Below are 20,293 nucleotides of genomic sequence, written 5' to 3'. Positions count from 1 at the left end.
GTCCAGGACAACGCACGACCAGGGCACAAAGGTTAATCGGAAACGACGTCAACTCCTTCCTCACTCGAAGCCTCAATCCATTCGGGGGCTAATGATGGGGTTATGTACCTAGGGTAGGGTCATGGACCTGATCTAAGTACCTTACCCAAGGACACCCTTAGAAGAGGTCGCCTTCCAGTCGACCAACGAGGGACACACTCGACTGACTTGAAGGACTCGACCACGAAGACCCACTCGACCACCAGAAGGTCAAGAGGCACTCTGCACTGCAACGGCCTGTAATCAAGTAGACTTTATGATAGTAAAGACACTTTATGTGGGGCGTTACCAGTAACGCCCCAGACTTAACTCACCTTAAACCCTCTCCTACGTGGGCTGGCTGGGGTCCTGGCGCACTCTATATAAGCCACCCCCCTCCACAGGCAGAAGGGTTTGGCACCTTGTAATTCATATACTCAAAATCCACTCGACCGCCTCCGGGCTCCGAGACGTAGGGCTGTTACTTCCTCCGAGAAGGGCCTGAACTCGTACATCCTTTGTGCTTACAACCTCTCCATAGCTAGGACCTTGCCTCTCCATACCTACCCCCCACTCTACTGTCAGGCTTAGAACCACGACAGTGGGGGCGCCCCACTTGACTTGGGGGGCAAGTCCCCCCCTAGGCCGCCGTCCCCCCTTTGAAGATGGGATCTCCAGGGCCGGCGCACCCCCTAGGCCCCCTATATAAAGAAGGGGGGAGGTAGGGCAGCCGCACCCTAGTCCCTGGCGCCTCCCTCTCCCCGTACCACCTCTCCCTCTCGCTGTGCTTGGCGAAGCCCTGCCGAGATCACCGCTGCTTCCACCACCACGCCGTCGTGCTGCTGGATCTCCATCAACCTCTCCTTTCCCCTTGCTGGATCAAGAAGGAGGAGACGTTTTCCCCAACCGTACGTGTGTTGAACGCGGAGGTGCTGTCCGTTCAGCACTAGGATCATCGGTGATTTGGATCACGACGAGTACGACTCCCTCAACCCCGTTCTCTTGAACGCTTCCGCTCGCGATCTACAAGGGTATGTAGATGCACTCCTCTCTCTCGTTGCTAGATGAAATCCATAGATTGGTCTAGGTGAAGCGTAGAAATTTTTTATTTTCTGCAACGTTCCCCAACAGTGGCATCATGAGCTAGGTCTATGCATAGTTTTCTTTGCACGAGTAGAACACAAATTTGTTGTGGGCGTAGATGTTGTCAATTTTCTTGCCACTACTAGTATTATTTTGCTTTGGCGGCATCGTGGGATGAAGCGGCCCGGACCGACCTTACACGTACGCTTACGTGAGACAGGTTCCACCGACTGACATGCACTAGTTGCATAAGGTGGCTAGCGGGTGTTTGTCTCTCCCACTTTAGTCGGAGCGGATTCGATGAAAAGGGTCCTTATGAAGGGTAAATAGAAATTGGCATACCACGTTGTGGTTTTCACGTAGGTAAGAAATGTTCTTGCTAGAACCCTATTGCAGCCACGTAAAAACATGCAACAACAATTAGAGGACGTCTAACTTGTTTTTGCAGCATATGCCTTGTGATGTGATATGGCCAAAAGTTGTGATGAATGATATATATGTGATGTATGAGATCATGTTCTTGTAATAGGAATCACGACTTGCATGTCCATGAGTATGGCAACTGGCAGGAGCCATAGGAGTTGTCTTAATTATTGTATGACCTGCGTGTCAATCATTAAATGCCATGTAATTACTTTACTTTATTGCTAAACCATTAGCCATAGTAGTAGAAGTAATAGTTGGCGAGCAACTTCATGGAGACACGATGATGGAGATCATGGTGTTATGTCGGTGACGAAGATGATCATGGCGCCCCGAAGATGGAGATCAAAGGAGATATATGATATTGGCCATATCATGTCACTATTTGATTGCATGTGATGTTTATCATGTTTTTGCATCTTATTTGCTTAGAACGATGGTAGTAAATAAGATGATCCCTCATAATAATTTCAAGAAAGTGTTCCACCTAACTGTGCACCGTTGCGAAAGTTCGTTGTTTCGAAGCACCACGTGATGATCGGGTGTGATAGATTCCAATGTCCACATACAATGGGTGTAAGACAGATTTACACATGCAAAACACTTAGGTTAACTTGACGAGCCTAGCATGTACAGACATGGCCTCGGAACACAAGAGACCGAAAGGTCGAACATGAGTTGTATGGAAGATACGATCAATATGGAGATGTTCACCGATGATGACTAGTCTGTCTCACGTGATGATCGGACACGGCCTAGTTGACTCGGATCATGTATCACTTAGATGACTAGAGGGATGTCTAATCTGAGTGGGAGTTCATTAAATAATTTGATTAGATGAACTTAATTATCATGAACTTAGTCTAAAAACCTTTGCAAAAATGTCTTATAGATCAAATGGCCAACGATCATGTCAAACTCAACTTCAACGCATTCCTAGAGAAAACCAAGCTGAAAGATGATGGCAGCAACTATTCGGACTGGGTCCGGAACCTAAGGATCATCCTCATAGCTGCCAAGAAAGCATATGTCCTAGAAGGACTGAAGCACCCATCCCAGAGAACCAAGATGTTATGAACGCTTGGCAGTCACGTGCTAATGATTACTCCCTCGTTTAGTGTGGCATGCTTTACAGCTTAGAACCGGGGCTCCAAAATTGGTTTGAGCAACACGGAGCATATGAGATGTTCGAGGAGCTGAAAATGGTTTTCCAAGCTCATGCCCGGGTCGAGAGATATGAAGTCTCCGACAAGTTCTACAGTTGTAAGATGGAGGAAAATAGTTCTGTCAGTGAGCACATACTCAAAATGTCTGGGTTGCACAACCGCTTGTCCCAGCTAGACATTAACCTCCCGAACGAGGTGGTCATTGACAGAATCCTTCAGTCAGTCCCACCTAGCTACAAGAGCTTTGTGATGAACTACAATATGCATGGGATGGTGAAAACTATTCCTCAAGTATTTTCAATGCTGAAATCAGCGGAGGTAGAAATCAAAAAGGAGCATCAAGTGTTGATGGTCAATAAAACCACTAGTTTCAAGAAAGGCAAGGGTAAGAAGAACTTCAAGAAGGACGGCAAGGGAGTTGCCGCGCCCGGTAAACCAGTTGCCGGGAAGAAGCCAAAGAATGGACCCAAACGTGAGACTGAGTGCTTTTATTGCAAGGGAAAGGGACACTGGAAACAGAACTGCCCCAAATACTTAGCGCACAAGAAGGCCGGCAACACTAAAGGTATATGTGATATACATGTAATTGATGTGTACCTTACCAGTACTCGTAGTAGCTCCTGGGTATTTGATACTGGTGTGGTTGCTCATATTTGTAACTCAAAGCAGGAGCTGCAGAATAAGCGGAGACTGGCGAAGGACGAGGTGATGATGCGCGTCGGGAATGGTTCCAAGGTCGATGTGATCGCCGTCGGCACGCTACCTCTACATTTACCTATGGGATTAGTTTTAAACCTCAATAATTGTTATTTAGTGCCAGCTATGAGCATGAACATTGTATCTGGATCTTGTTTAATACGAGATGGCTACTCATTTAAATCCGACAATAATGGTTGTTCTATTTATATGAGAGATATGTTTTATGGTCATGCCCCGCTGGTCAATGGTTTATTCTTGATGAATCTCGAACGTGATGTTACACATATTCATAGTGTGAATACCAAAAGATGTAAGGTTGATAACGATAGTCCCACATACTTGTGGCACTGCCGCCTTGGTCACATTGGTGTCAAGCGCATGAAGAAGCTCCATGCTGATGGACTTTTAGAGTCTCTCGATTATGAATAATTTGACACATGCGAACCATGCCTCATGGGCAAAATGACCAAGACTCCGTTCTCCGGAACAATGGAGCGAGCAACCAACTTATTGGAAATCATACATACTGATGTGTGCGGTCCAATGAGCGTTGAGGCTCGTGGAGGCTATCGTTATGTTCTCGCTCTCACTGATGACTTAAGTAGATATGGGTATGTCTACTTGATGAAACACAAGTCTGAGACCTTTGAAAAGTTCAAGGAATTTCAGAATGAGGTAGAGAATCAACGTGACCAAAAAATAAAGTTCTTACGATCAGATCGTGGAGGAGAATATTTAAGTCACGAATTTGGTACGCACTTAAGGAAATGTGGAATTGTTTCACAACTCACGCCGCCTGGAACACCTCAGCGTAACGGTGTGTCCGAACGTCATAATCGCACTCTATTGGATATGGTGCGACCTATGATGTCACTCACCGATTTACCGCTATCATTTTGGGGATACGCTCTAGAGACAGCTACATTCACTTTAAATAGGGCACCGTCTAAATCCGTTGAGACGACATCGTATGAATTATGGTTTGGTAAGAAACCTAAGTTGTCGTTTCTAAAAGTTTCGGGATGCGATGCTTATGTCAAGAAACTTCAACCTGAAAAGCTCGAACCCAAGTCGGAAAAATGCGTCTTCATAGGATACCCTAAGGAAGCCATTGGGTATACCTTCTACCTTAGATCCGAAGGCAAGATCTTTGTTTCCAAGAACGGGTCCTTTCTGGAGAAAGAGTTTCTCTCGAAAGAAGTAAGTGGGAGGAAAGTAGAACTCGATGAAGTACTACCTCTTGAACCGGAAAGTAGTGTAGCTTAGGAAAATGTTCATGTGGTGCCTACACCGACTGGAGAGGAAATTAATGATGATGATCAAGGTACTTCGGGTCAAGTTGCTACTGAACTTCGTAGGTCCACAAGGACACGTTCCACACCAGAGTGGTATGACAACCCTGTCCTGGAAATCATGTTGTTAGACAACGGTGAACCCTCGAACTATGAAGAAGCGATGGCGGGCCCAGATTTCAACAAATGGCTTGAAGCCATGCAATCTGAGATAGGATCCATGTATGAAAACAAAGTATGGACTTTGACAGACTTGCCCGATGATCGGCGAGCGATAGAAAATAAATGGATCTTTAAGAAGAAGACGGACGCGGATGGTAATGTTACCATCTATAAAGCTCGGCTTGTCGCTAAGGGTTATCGGCAAATTCAAGGGGTTGACTACGATGAGACTTTCTCTCCCATAGCGAAGCTTAAGTCCGTCCGAATCATGTTAGCAATTGCTGCATACTATGATTATGAGATATGGCAAATGGACGTCAAAACGGCATTCCTTAATGGCTATCTTAAGGAAGAACTGTATATGATGCAGCCGGAAGGTTTTGTCGATCCTGAGAATGTTAACAAGGTATGCAAGCTCCAGTGATCCATTTATGGGCTGGTGCAAGCATCTCAGAGTTGGAACATTCGCTTTGATGAGATGATCAAAGCGTTTGGGTTTATGCAGACTTATGGAGAAGCCTATGTTTACAAGAAAGTGAGTGGGAGCTCTGTAGCATTTCTCATATTATATGTGGATGACATACTTTTGATGGGAATTATATAGAACTTTTGGACAGCATTAAGGCCTACTTCAATAAGTGTTCTTCAATGAAGGACCTTGGAGAAGCTGCTTACATATTAGGCATCAAGATCTATAGGGATAGATCGAGACGCCTCATATGTCTTTCACAAAGCACATACCTTGATAAGATATTGAAGAAGTTCAATATGGATCAGTCCAAGAAAGGGTTCTTGCCTGTATTGCAAGGTGTGAGACTGAGCTCGGCTCAATGCCCGACCACGGCAGAAGATATAGAAGAGATGAATGTCATCCCCTATGCATCAGCCATAAGGTCTATTATGCATGCCATGCTGTGTACCAGACCTGATGTAAACCTTGCCGTAAGTTTGGTAGGAAGGTACCAAAGTAATCCTGGCAAGGAACACTGGACAGCGGTCAAGAATATCCTGAAGTACCTGAAGAGGACTAAGGATATGTTTCTCGTTTATGGAGGTGACAAAGAGCTCGTCGTAAAGGGTTACGTCGATGCTAGCTTCGACACAGATCTGGATGACTCTAAGTCACAAACCGGATACGTGTATATTTTGAATGGAGGGGCAGTAAGCTGGTGCAGTTGCAAGCAGAGCGTCGTGGCGGGATCTACATGTGAAGCGGAGTACATGGCAGCCTCGGAGGCAGCGCATGAAGCAATCTGGATGAAGGAGTTCATCACCGACCTAGGAGTCATACCCAATGCATCGGGGCCAATCACCCTCTTATGTGACAACGCTGGAGCTATTGCCCTTGCCAAGGAGCCCAGGTTTCACAAGAAGACCAGGCACATCAAGCGTCGCTTCAACTCCATTCGTGAAAATGTTCAAGATGGAGACATAGATATTTGCAAAGTGCATACGGATCTGAATGTCGCAGATCCATTGACTAAACCTCTTCCGCGAGCAAAACATGATCAACACCAGAACTCTATGGGTGTTCGATTCATCACAATGTAGCTAGATCATTGACTCTAGTGCAAGTGGGAGACTGTTGGAAATATGCCCTAGAGGCAATAATAAAAGGATTATTATTATATTTCCTTGTTCATGATAATTGTTTATTATTCATGCTATAATTGTGTTATCCGGAAATCATGATACATGTGTGAATAAATAGACCACAACATGTCCCTAGTAAGCATCTAGTTGACTAGCTCGTTGATCAAAAGATAGTCATGGTTTCCTGACTATGGACATTGGATGTCGTTGATAACGGGATCACATCATTAGGAGAATGATGTGATGGACAAGACCCAATCCTAAGCATAGCACAAGATCGTCTAGTTAGTTTGCTAGAGCTTTTCCAATGTCAAGTATCATTTCCTTAGACCATGAGATCGTGTAACTCCCGGATACCGTAGGAGTGCTTTGGGTGTACCAAACGTCACAACATAACTGGGTGACTATAAAGGTATACTACAGGTATCCCCGAAAGTATCTGTTGGGTTGACACGGATCGAGACTGGGATTTGTCACTCCGTATGATGGAGAGGTATCTCTGGGCCCACTCGGTAATGCATCATCATAATGAGCTCAAAGTGACCAAGTGTTTGGTCACGGGATCATGCATTACGGTACAAGTAAAGTGACTTGCCGGTAACGAGATTGAACGAGGTATTGAGATACCGACGATCAAATCTCGGGCAAGTAACGTACCGATTCACAAAGGGAATTGTATATGGGATTACTTGAATCGTCGACATCGTGGTTCATCCGATGAGATCATCGAGGAGCATGTGGGAGCCAACATGGGTATCCAGATCCCGTTGTTGGTTATTGACCGAAGAGTCGTCTCGGTCATGTCTGCATGTCTCCCGAACCCGTAGGGTCTACACACTTAAGGTTCGGTGACGCTGGGGTTGTAGAGATATTAGTATGCGGAAACCCGAAAGTTGTTCGGAGTCCCAAATGAGATCCCGGACGTCACGAGGAGTTCCGGAATGGTCCGGAGGTAAAGAATTCTATATAGGAAGTCCAGTTTCGGCCACCTGGAAAGTTTCGGGGGTCACTGGTAATGTACCGGGACCACCGGAAGGGTCCCGGGGGTCCACCGGGTGGGGCCACCTATCCCGGAGGGCCACGTGGGCTGAAAAGGGAAGGGAACCAGCCCCTGGTGGGCTGGTGCGCCCCCCCTTGGGCCTCCCCTGCGCCTAGGGTTGGAAACCCGTGGGGTGGGGGCGCCCCACTTGACTTGGGGGGCAAGTCCCCCCCTAGGCCGCCGCCCCCCCCTTTGGAGATGGGATCTCCAGGGCCGGCGCACCCCCCTAGGCCCCCTATATAAAGAAGGGGGAGGGAGGGCATCCGCACCCTAGTCCCTGGCGCCTCCCTCTCTGAGGGAGTCCTGGACTAGGGGGTGTCCGGATAGCCGAACTATCATCATCGGCCGGACTCCAAGACTACGAAGATACAAGATTGAAGACTTCGTCCCGTGTCCGGATGGGACTTTCCTTGGCGTGGAAGGCAAGCTTGGCGATACGGATATGTAGATCTCCTACCATTGTAACCGACTCTGTGTAACCCTAGCCCTTTCCGGTGTCTATATAAACCGGATGGCTTTAGTCCGTAGGACGAACAACAATCATACCATAGGCTAGCTTCTAGGGTTTAGCCTCCTTGATCTCGTGGTAGATCTACTCTTGTAACACACATCATCAATATTAATCAAGCAGGACGTAGGGTTTAACCTCCATCAAGAGGGCCCGAACCTGGGTAAAACATCGTGTCCCTCGTCTCCTGTTACCATCCGCCTAGACGCACAGTTCGGGACCCCCTACCCGAGATCCGCTGGTTTTGACACCGACATTGGTGCTTTCATTGAGAGTTCCTCTGTGTCGTCACCGATAGGCTCGATGGCCTCTTTGATCATCAACAACGACGCAGTCCAGGGTGAGACCTTCCTCTGCGGACAGATCTTTGTATTCGGCGGCTTTGCACTGCGGGCCAATTCACTTGGCCATCTAGAGCAGATCGAAAGCTACGCCCCTGGCCGTCAGGTCAGATTTGGAAGTTTGAACTTCACGGCTAACATCCGCGGGGACTTGATCTTCGATGGATTCGAGCCACAGCCAAGCGCGCCGCACTGTCACGACGGGCATGATTTAGCTCTGCAGCCGGACAGTACCCTGGAGGCCGCACTCGAGCCCGCTCCGATGTTCAATTCGGAGCCGGCTGCGCAGATCGAGGACGGATGGCTAGACACCGCCTCGGGGGTTGCAACCTCTACGGTGATAGAGCCGAACACTGACCTTGTCCCTCATGAAGCTTGTGACTCCAAGGTGCCGGACTCCTTGCCGGACTCCGAACCTCCCGCGCCCCCTCCGATCGAATCCGATTGGGCGCCGGTCATGGAGTTCACCGCAGTGGACATCTTTCAACACTCACCTTTCCGCGACATCTTGAGTTCGCTAAAGTATCTCTCGTTATCAGGAGAGCCCTGGCCGGACTGCGGTCAGGACGGTTGGGATGCGGACGACGAAGAAATTCAAAGCCCACCCACCACCCACTTAGTAGCCACTGTCGACGATCTAACCGACATGCTAGACTACGACTCCGAAGACATCGACGGTATAGACGACAATGCAGGAGACGACCAAGAACCAGCGCCTACCGGGCACTGGAAAGCCACCTCATCATATGACATATACATGGTGGATATCCCAAAGGATGGGAATGGCGAAGCAACAGCGGAGGATGACCCCTCCAAGAAACAGCCCAAGCGCCGGCGTCAGCGGCGCCGCTCTAAATCCCGCCACAGCAAGAATGAAGATTCCGGCACCGGAGATAATAACACACCAGACAGTGCCGAAGACAACCCACTCCAGCAAGATTCAGCGCAGGAGGACGGAGAGGCCAGCCCTCATGAGAGAGTGGCGGAAGAGGAGGTAGAGGATTATATGCCTCCCTCCGGAGACGAGGCAAGCCTCGACGATGACGAATTCATCGTACCCGAGGATCCCGTCGAACAAGAGCGTTTTAAACGCAGGCTTATGGCCACAGCAAACAGCCTCAAGAAAAAGCAGCAACAGCTTAGAGCTGATCAAGATCTGCTAGCCGACATATGGACTGAAGTCCTCGCGGCCGAAGAGCATGAGCTCGAACGCCCCTCCAAAAGTTACCCTAAACGCAAGCTGCTCCCCCGATTAGAGGAGGAGGCGTATGAACCTGCATCACTAGCAGACAATATGGTTGACCGACCACCCTGTGGTCGCGACAGAGAGGCCCCTAGGCCCTTCACTAGAACCGTACCCCGGCATCGCTCGAAGAGCACAAAGCCACAGGGGAACGCTCCGGACTTGCGAGATATATTGGAGGATAAGGCAAGACAATCAAGATCGATCTATGGATCGCGTGGGCGCCCCATGATACGTGACGACAACCGTCGCGCCGGACACAGTAAGTCCGGCCGGGCCGAACAAAATAGACAAAGCTCTTTCGAGCTCCGTCGTGATATCGCCCAGTATAGAGGTGCCGCACACCCACTATGCTTCACAGACGAAGTAATGGATCATCAAATCCCCGAAGGGTTTAAACCCGTGAACATTGAATCCTACGATGGCACAACAGACCCCGCGGTTTGGATCGAAGACTATCTCCTCCATATCCACATGGCCCGCGGTGATGATCTTCACGCCATCAAATATCTCCCACTCAAACTTAAAGGACCAACCCGGCATTGGCTTAACAGCTTGCCAGCAGAGTCAATCAGGAGTTGGGAAGACCTGGAAGCCGCATTCCTCGATAACTTCCAAGGCACGTATGTGCGACCACCAGACGCCGATGACCTAAGCCACATAATTCAGCAGCCAGACGAATCGGCCAGACAATTCTGGACACGGTTCCTAACCAAGAAGAACCAAATCGTCGACTGTCCGGATGCAGAGGCCCTAGCGGCCTTCAAGCACAACATCCGCGATGAGTGGCTTGCCCGACACCTAGGACAGGAAAAGCCGAAATCCATGGCAGTCCTCACATCACCCATGACCCGCTTCTGCGCGGGTGAGGACAGCTGGCTAGCACGCAACAATAACCTCAGCAAAAATTCTGGCAGTCCGGATTTCAAGGACCGTAATGGCAGGTCGTGTCGCAACAAAAACAAACGCCGCATTAACGGCGATAACAGTGAAGATACGGCAGTCAATGCCGGATTCAGAGGCTCTAAACCCGGTCAGCGGAAAAAGCCATTCAAAAGAACTACTCCGAGTTCGTCCAATTTGGACCAAATACTCGACCGCTCGTGCCAGATACACGGCACCCCGAAAAAGCCAGCTAACCACACCAACAGGGACTGTTGGGTATTCAAACAGGCAGGCAAGTTAATTGCTGAAAACAATGACAAGGAGCTGCATAGCGATGACGAGGAAGAGACCCGACCGCCGAACAATAGAGGACAGAAGGGTTTCCCCCCACAGGTGCGGACGGTGAACATGATATACGCAACGCACATACCCAAAAAGGAGCGGAAGCGTGCACTCAGGGATGTATACGCGATGGACAGAGGCCAATCTATGTGCATGTCTATGGGGGCGAATGCCCCCACTAGTTTTTTCAGCCCACTTATACTAGGCCCAACATATGCAGCGTTGCCCCCATTCAGCCCAAAGGATTTGCCCCCACTCCTTTCTTTTTCTGTTGTATGTTTAAAGCCTGTGTATGAGAAATAAATAATTTATTAGCCCGGCAGCCCATCCAAAGAAAATACGAGCATGCCTTATGCATACGATCGTGCTTCTCAATTGGCTAATCGCTAGCGCTAGAATAGAAACACACGATTTCAGATCTTGGGATCGGGAGTTCCCCACGCGTTTGTGCCATGTGCCGCGTGACCACCTTGACGAGCCGAAGCCGCCGAGCCGCCGCCTGCAGCTCTACGCAGCACATACGCAACGCCCCTCCGGCGATCAACCTCGATCCGCACTGCGCCCGCCCGCCGGCCGGCTTGCCATCCCCATGGAAGATGTTCTATTGATCAATCATTAATCAAGGTAAGCCCTAGTAAATTTAGTTTTTTTTTTGACAAAGAAGGTTTAGTTATCTTGTTATTCTATTCTGATTTCCATGTACGGAAGCAAAATGTATCAAATATCCATGTGTATAAATTATAATGTACAAATTGGTAATTAGATTTCGATAGATTGAATCTAGCTTCACCTAATAATTGCATATGAATAAGTTTGAGCGTGTGGAGCAGAATAAAATCCATAGCAATATTCTGCCTTCATGTATTTCATTCAATTTATGTAACGTTCAACTATTTGATATTGACAGGCAAGCTAATGGAGCGATTTTTTGCAATATCCATAACTGGTAGTATGCCTGAAATAGTCGATCTGAACAAGCTTACTCGGGATTCATCTAAAAGGAAAAGACTTCCAGATTTTAATATCAACCACCATGAGAAGATTAGGAAAAATCGTCGCGGGATGAAACAGAAGGAGGTAATGTGTTTACATATTCTTTCTATTTAAACACGTATATTTTTTCTCACAGCTTGAAGGCTAGAAATCAGGGATGTAGCAACGAAAAGGAACTACATATTCATATTTCTCACGGTATTGTGCCCTAAGTGGTTAATTTACTTTTACTTTGGCAATCTACTTGTCATAATTATTTGTGTAATGACATTATCTTATAAGGAAATATTTGGTTTTCATTCTTACATACTATATGTATGCTTGTGTGGTTAATTTTTTAGATGATCTAGCCATTACTTTGTATACACACGTTTCTGGAAAAAAAATCGTGTACATCTTTTCCCCCTCTTGGTTTTCATCCTGGCTCCGCCCCTGGCGATGGAGCCAGTTGCCCCGAAGTTCAATCCATGGTCCTCCTGCCCGATCACTTTTGACCGAAGGGACCACCCCACCAGCATCCGCCATGGCGGATTCGCCGCATTGGTTCTAGACCCAATCGTCGATGGATTTCACCTCACCAGAGTCCTGATGGACGGCGGCAGCAGCCTGAACCTGCTTTATCAGGACACAGTGCGCAAAATGGGCATAGACCCCTCAAGGATTAAACCTACCAAGACGACCTTCAAAGGCGTCATACCAGGTGTAGAAGCCAACTGTACAGGCTCAGTTACACTGGAAGTGGTCTTCGGATCCCCGGATAACTTCCGAAGCGAGGAGTTAATCTTCGACATAGTTCTGTTCCGCAGCGGCTATCATGCTCTGCTTGGACGTACCGCGTTCGCAAAGTTCAACGCGGTGCCGCACTACGCATACCTCAAGCTCAAGATGTCAGGCCCTCGAGGGGTCATCACGGTCAACGGAAACACTGAACGCTCTCTCCGAACGGAGGAACATACAGCGGCTCTCACGGCAGAAGTACAGTGCAGCCTCTTAAGGCAATTCTCGAGTCCGGCCGTTAAGCGACCGGACACGGCTAAACGCGCCCGGAGTAACATACAACAAGACCACCTGGCACATTCCGAGCATGCGTAGCAGTGCGGCCCCAACCCCAGCCCCTGCAAAACGTCAAGACAGGTCCTTCGCGTACACCATTACGCTTTGAAGATACCATGGGCATGGGAAGAGGGGCACGACCACGATAGGCCCAGAATACGGCTTTACCACACCAGGGGCTCCCAAGTGTGTCGTTCTTTTTTTCTTTTCTTTTTATCTTTACCCACAGGACTCCGTTCGTCAGAGGCCCTGTCCGGCAGTAGACCTGCCGAACTCACGATGCAACAGCCAGGGAAGGAGAAAGGCTACAACGAATATCCAGGTGGTCTCCATTACGAGCATTAAATCTGTTTTATGCACCATTCCGCAACCTACCCCTGGAGGGGGACATATTTAACAGTCTCATCCCTTGCTTATCGCACCATTTGTATCGTTCTGCACTTACAACAGTTTTTCTTGAATAAATAATGTAGCACCTTTTTGCTTCCAATTGCATTTCTCTCTTATACATATGTTCATTTGTGACATGTCGCATCCGTGCGTTTTGGTATGGCTAAATACACCAGGGGCTTATGTTTCCCGCATCATGGTGTGATAAGTTCGAACACTTTCACAAGTGCGGCACCCCGAACTTATAACATTATATGCATCGGCTCCGAATCATGTCTTGGGTCAATAGTTGGGTTTGCCCGGCTCCCATGTTTTGGTACCTTACGTTCCGTTGTATCGGCTAAGGTAGCACTGGGAGAACCACTGCGATTGCGCCCCGGTTGAGCTGGGCGAGCGCCTCAGTGGAGAAAGCTAAAACTGACCATCATGATGAGGCGAGAGCTGGTCGCTGTTCGAGAGGTTTCTTGCGAGTCCTTAAAGACTTATGCCGCTTAGAGCGAGGAGCCGACTTTGTCCGGCCCAGGCATGGATAGCGCCCCAAATTCGGCCTTCCGAAGACTAGGGGCTTCGTCAAAATTTAAAATTATAGAATTCTATGGCTAAGTGAGAGTGTTCAAGCATTATAAGTCCGGTTGCCTTGTTCGTTGTGTTGAGCGCCTCCCTAGATGGACCCAAATATGGGAACAAGAGTGCTCAAATTTATCCCGAACACCCCAGCACTTGTGGCATGGGGGTTGAAGCCGATGACTTGCCATCTCTCAGATTTGATAAACAGCCGCACAGAAGGTAATATTTTAAATTAAAATGTGTTGCTTAGCGCAAATGAACTAAGTTTTCAGCGCACAGGATAACAAAATGCGAGTCTACCCAAATATTACATCTTTGGAGCACTCACACGCAATAGTGCGGGCGCCCTTCAGCACACTCTTATAATACATCTCGGGCGTGCGATGCTCCTTGCCCTGCGGTGGCGGGTCCGTCACGAGCTTCTGGGCATCCATCTTGCCCCAGTGCACCTTTGCGCGGGCAAGGGCCCGATGGGCACCTTCAATACAGGCGGAGTGCTTGATGACTTCAACCCACGGGCACGCATCCACCAGCCGCCGCACCAGGCCGAAGTAGCTCCCAGGCATGGCCTCCTTAGGCCACAGCTGAACTATGAGGCCCTTCATGGCCTGTTCGGCCGCCTTGTGGAGCTCGACCAGCTGCTTCAGCTGGTCGCTAAGGGGCACCGGATGTCCGGCCTTAGCATACTGAGACCAGAAGACCTTCTCCGTCGAGCTCCCCTCCTCGGCCCGGTAGAACGCGGCAGCATCGGACACGCTGCAAGGAAGATCTGCGAACGCTCCTGGAGAGCTCCGAATTCGGGTAAGAAACAGGTAATTAACACTCACATGCTTACTTTGCATGAAAAATGCCTTACCCGCTGCTATTTTCTTCAACGCCTCGATTTCCTGGAGGGCCTTGTAGGCTTCGGCCTTAGCGGCTTTGGCACTCTCAAGAGCCGTTGCAAGCTCAGACTCTCGAGTCTTCGAGTCACGCTCCAGGCTCTCATGTTTTTTCACGAGATCCTAGAGCTCTTGATGTACCTCCGCCACCCGCGCCTCCTGCTTCTCTCGCTCGGTGCGCTCCGCGGCCGCATTGCGTTCGGCCGCGGCCACCGCCTCTTTTAGGGTCGCCACCTCATTAGTGGCCCCTGCAATACCCACGTTACCCTTGTCATTCTTTTTGCAACCAAAATCCTTTTCTGTAAGGTACAATTTCAATAAGGTGTTACTCACCTTCCTTGTCCTCGAGCTGCTTCTTGGCACGGCCGAGCTCGTTCTCGGACCGCTCGAGGCTTTCCTTCAAAGTATTGACCTCCGCAGTCAGTGCGGCAGAGGTCAGCAGCACAGCCTGCAATCCCATATCGACATATTTTTTATGACTCCTGCGTATATCTTCTTAGATCCTCAGTCCGGCTTTTCTTTCCGAACACCGAACCGAGCATCAGGGGCTACTGTCTATGCGGTACTATTTTACATATCTCAAAATTCTTACCTCAAAGCTTGTTAGAAGGCTGCTACAGGCTTCGGTCAGCCCGCTCTTGGCGAGCTGCACCTTCTGAATCACCGCACTCATAACAGTGCGGTGTTCCTCTTTGATGGAGGCTCCATTGAGCGCCTCCAGCAAGCTATCAGGCGCTTCCGATTGGACGGAGGCTGCCGGTGTCACGGTCTTGCCCTTCTTACGAAGGGGCCGCCCGCCGAACTCCAGAGCCACTATGGGATCCGGAGCCGAGTCCGGTGCAAAGTCCGGGAGGTTGTCCTGCAACACCTCCGGGCCTCCTCCTCCTGGCGGGTCCCTTCCCGGGATCCCACCTCGGCATCGTCCGTGTCACGGGGGGTGGAGGCGGTCGGGAGAGAATCCATATCCGACGCACCTAAGGACCCGCTCGACAAAGCGGGAAGATCGTCCTTGGGCGGACTACAGGGTTGTTTGCGGCATTAGAAAGACATTGTGTGGCAAAAAAGAAAAACCATGAAGTTATTCGGGAGTCCGGATACTCAAGATCTCGCCAGGGGCTTGGCCCTTGGAGGCCAGTCCTCGTCGTCTTCACTAGCGTTGGCAGAGTAGTCCGGGGGAAGAGTTTTTCCCTTCTTGGACCCTTCGGCCTCCCTCGTTGGGGAGGCCTTCCTTTTCTTCTCTCCCCCCGCTGGGGGAGAGGCTTTCTTCTTCTCCTCCTCACCTTGGTGAGAGGAGTCGGCCTCGGAGTCGTCATCCGATAGCACCTGAAAACGGGAACTCTTCCGAGTCCCTGTGGCCTTCTTCTTGGCCTTCTTCTCCGGCACCACGTGGGGTGCCGGAGCCAGCATCCCCGTTAGGCGGGCGTCCGCTGGGTCCTCTGGCAATGGGGCCGGACAGATAGTCCGCTCGGCCTTAGCCAACCAGTCCTGTCAAAGGAAAGGGAGTTTAGATCCCGCATAGAGTCAAACTATGGAAAACAAGCGTCCCGTAAAGGACAAAATCGCTTACCTCGTCAGCCGGACGCTGCGAGCTGAATCCGCGATCTTCGGTAGCGGATGCGGGAGCCTCGGCGCCCTTGAACAGCACCTTCCAGACATCTTCATACGTAGTGTCGAAGAGCCCGCTCAAAGTCTGGTGCTGCGCCGGATCGAACTCCCACATGTTGAAGCCCCGTCATTGGCACGGGAGGATCCGGCGGATGAGCATGACCTGGACCACGTTGACAAGCTTGAGCTTCTTATCCACCAGCTTTTGGATGCAGGCTTGGAGTCCGGTCAGCTCCTCCGAATCACCCCAAGTCCGGCCGCTCTCTTTCCAGGAGGTGAGCCGTGTGGGGATGCCAGATCTGAATTCAGGGGCCGCTGCCCATTCAGGGTCACGCGGCTCGGTGATGTAGAACCACCCCGATTGCCACCCCTTGATGGTTTCCACGAAAGTGCCCTCAAGCCAAGTAACGTTGGACATTCTGCCCACCATGGCGCCTCCGCACTCCGCTTGGCTGCCCTTCACAACCTTCGGCTTGACACTGAAGGTCTTGAGCCACAAGCCGAAGTGGGGCTGGATGTAGAGGAAGGCCTCACACACGACGATAAACGCCGAGATGTTGAGGATGAAATTCGGAGCCAGATCGTGGAAATCCAGGACGTAGTAGAACATGAGCCCCCAGACAAAGGGATGGAGTGGGAAGCCCAGTCCGCAGAGGAAATGGGTAAGAAATACTACCCTCTCATGGGGCCTGGGGGTGGGGATGAGCTCTCCCTCGTCAGGGAGCCGATGCGCGATGTTGCTGGACAGATATCCGGCGCTGCGCTGCTTCTGGATGTGCCCCTCCGTAACGGAGGAGGCCATCCACTTGCCTCCCGCTTCGGACATAGTTGGAGGAGGTTGAGGTGAGATGTGCGGACTTGGGCACTGTAGCTCGAGTTCGCAGAGATGGATAAGCCAAGGAGGAAGAAGGCGCAGGTAAAAGGGTTGGATCTTTATCCCCTTATATGGGCAGACGAAAACATGCGTCCCCACCGGCCTGATAAAACTCGCTTATCCCCCAAGCGCCACAATCAATGGCGCGGTTGGGTTACCCACGTCCGTATTGATGGGAATCCCAGAATAAGGGGAACACGATCTTTGCTTCGACAAGACGTGCCAAGGAAACCGCTTCGCTAAACGCGCTGAGGTGGTATAATAAAAACAATTCGAGTAAAGGCTTGGTAGTGGTGCGACGTCACGCCATGAAATACGTCAGCAGATTGAACTTGTGTAAATATTATTCTCTCTACGGTGGTATGTGGAAATTATTTTGCAGAGCCGGACACTATCCTGGTGTTCACAATCTTCTGTAAATTATTCGGAGGAGGAACCCGCCTTGCAATGCCGAAGACAATATGCGCGCCGGACTCGTCGTCATTGAAGCCTGGTTCAGGGGCTACTGAGGGAGTCCTGGACTAGGGGGTGTCCGGATAGCCGAACTATCATCATCGCCCGGACTCCAAGACTACGAAGATACAAGATTGAAGACTTCGTCCCGTGTCCGGATAGGACTTTCCTTGGCGTGGAAGGCAAGCTTGGCGATACGGATATGTAGATCTCCTACCATTGTAACCGACTCTGTGTAACCCTAGCCCTCTCCGGTGTCTATATAAACCGGATGGCTTTAGTCCGTAGGACGAACAACAATCATACCATAGGCTAGCTTCTAGGGTTTAGCCTCCTTGATCTCGTGCTAGATCTACTCTTGTAACACACATCATCAATATTAATCAAGAAGGACGTAAGGTTTTACCTCCATCAAGAGGGCCCGAACTTGGGTAAAACATCGTGTCCCTTGTCTCCTGTTACCATCCGCCTAGACGCACAGTTCGGGACCCCCTACCCGAGATCCGCCGGTTTTGACACCGACACTCTCCCCATACCACCTCTCCCTCTCGCTGAGCTTGGCGAAGCCCTGCCGAGATCACCGCTGCTTCCACCACCACGCCGTCGTGGTGCTGGATCTCCATCAACCTCTCCTTTCCCCTGCTGGATCAAGAAGGAGGAGACGTCTTCCCCAACCGTACGTGTGTTGAACACGGAGGTGCAGTCCGTTCAGCACTAGGATCATCGGTGATTTGGATCAGGACGAGTACGACTCCCTCAACCCCGTTCTCTTGAATGCTTCCGCTCGTGATCTACAAGGGTATGTAGATGCACTCCTCTCTCTCGTTGCTAAATGAACTCCATAGATTGGTCTTGGTGAAGCGTAGAAATTTTTTATTTTCTGCAACGTTCCCCAACAAGGTCGTGGTCGTGGCGTTTAGGTTGATGGAATCAAGAATCCTGAGGATCTGGTCGACGGCGCTCTTGTCCTTGAGGATGCCCATGTGCGACACCTTGGGCAGCTCCACCACCTCGAGGACCTGCGCCGGTGAGTCGGACCAGGCCTTGATGGGTCCCATGAGCCTGGCGAGGTTCACCGTCCCGTCACCGTCGCCGTACACCACATTGACGGGGCCCGCGTCGAACCCCTCGTCCCCGAACACGAGGCTCTCCATCGTGTCGATGCCGGTGCCCACCTCGCCAAGCAGCCGTATCCACGCCCGGTACGACTCCACCCTGTCGGCGAACCCGATGTCGTTGAGGAACTGCGTGACGTTCTTGGCGGAGTAGGTCCGGATGTGGCGCTGGGAGACGACGAGCATGGTGTTGCCAAACACCTTGGGCGTGGGCAGCAACCAGAGAGGTTGCTCTCGGAGCTGCGCTGCTCGTCGCGGATGAGGGAGGGGTCGACGAAGGACACGCCGAGGGTGTTGCCGGAGGCGAAGGTGAGCATCTCCTGCACGGAGCCGCCCCACGGTGCAGACAACATCACCAGACCCTTCACGTGCGCCGCTCCGTCTCCGTCTTGGCGTGTCCGTCCATCTCTCAACCCAACCCAAGTCGCTCCTCCCAGGGAGCCTCTCCGCCGGACAAAACGGCGCCGGCCGCCGCGATTTGACCCAAAGCATCTTCTCCTCTCCTCCTCCTCCTCCTCCTCGAGGTGCCTCCCATCCGCTTCCGATGAGCCCTGTCTGTCTGTCTGTCTCATCGACGTGCTCCTTCTTCTCTTGCAGAGTTGCAGTTGCAGCCAACCAACAAGAGACGAGAGATTATTCCGGCCGGTAGGCCGCTCCAAATTTTGGTGCTTCCCATGCCTGATTGCCTCCCTCCTCCTCCTCCGAGCTTTCTACTCCAAATCTCCGTCCCGCCCACCCAACAAGGAGACCAAACCTCGCACGCGCATCTTCGCCGTACGTGCTTGCCGTCTTCCCCGATCCCGGTGGCATCCTCGGCTCCGCCGTCAGTGGAACCATCTCCTCCTCCTCCTTAAACTTGGAGTGCTTGAATCCCAACCGCGACCCCTCCAGCTCCAGCCTCATCCCCGACCACGTCCACAAGCGCCGCCGCATCCACCCAACCTACGCTCCTCCTCTCTCTTCCTCGTCGCCCACCCACCCACCGACAACGCGACCGCCGTCGATTCCCACAGGAAGAAGAAGCAGCGGCCTTTTCTCCCGCCGATTCCGAGCCAACCACACGCCGCGGATCCATGCTCCAATTTCACCGGGGAGAGATGAGAAGCCCTCTCCCTCTCCTTCTCCCCACCGCCGACGTCCGCCCCGCCCAAATCCACATTGATGTCTGTCCATTCCCATCCCATCGAAAGCACCGGCCTTTCCTCTGATTCCGATCGAACCACCAATCCGCGCCACCGTGGGTCCTCGCTTCCCAGGCTCTAGTTTCACCCCAGAGTTGCGCTCTCGTCCCCCACCCTACCCCCCAAATCGACATTGCCGTCGACGCTAGCCGTCGTCCATGGACTTCGTAGTGCCGGATGGGGAAGATGGAAGGACCAACTCCCCATGAGCTCTTCGTCCAGCGGAATGACGCCGGTTGTCGATGCTGGCGGCCTGGCGCCATCCCCTATTCGTCCCCTCCCCGATGGTGCCCGCGTTTCAGAGACAGACGTCTTTCCCTAATACGCCTTCTGCCTCAGGTTTTTTTAGACAATTCTGCGTCAGTTTCTATAACTCAGGCCTCTTTT

The 20,293-nt window shown here is 51.0% G+C and overlaps 1 pseudogene; it reads right to left on the bottom strand.

The window, feature by feature from the left end:
• Nucleotides 1-11,773: 11,773 nt before the first annotated feature.
• Nucleotides 11,774-20,293, bottom strand: part of LOC119292494 — an 83,830-nt pseudogene continuing 75,310 nt past the window's right edge.

Source organism: Triticum dicoccoides, chromosome 4B (genome assembly GCF_002162155.2).
Source record: "Triticum dicoccoides isolate Atlit2015 ecotype Zavitan chromosome 4B, WEW_v2.0, whole genome shotgun sequence".
In the NCBI taxonomy this organism is placed as follows: Eukaryota; Viridiplantae; Streptophyta; class Magnoliopsida; order Poales; family Poaceae; genus Triticum; species Triticum dicoccoides.
The sequence above is the reverse complement of the archived record's forward strand: the minus strand, read 5'-3'. Positions and strand labels throughout refer to the sequence as shown.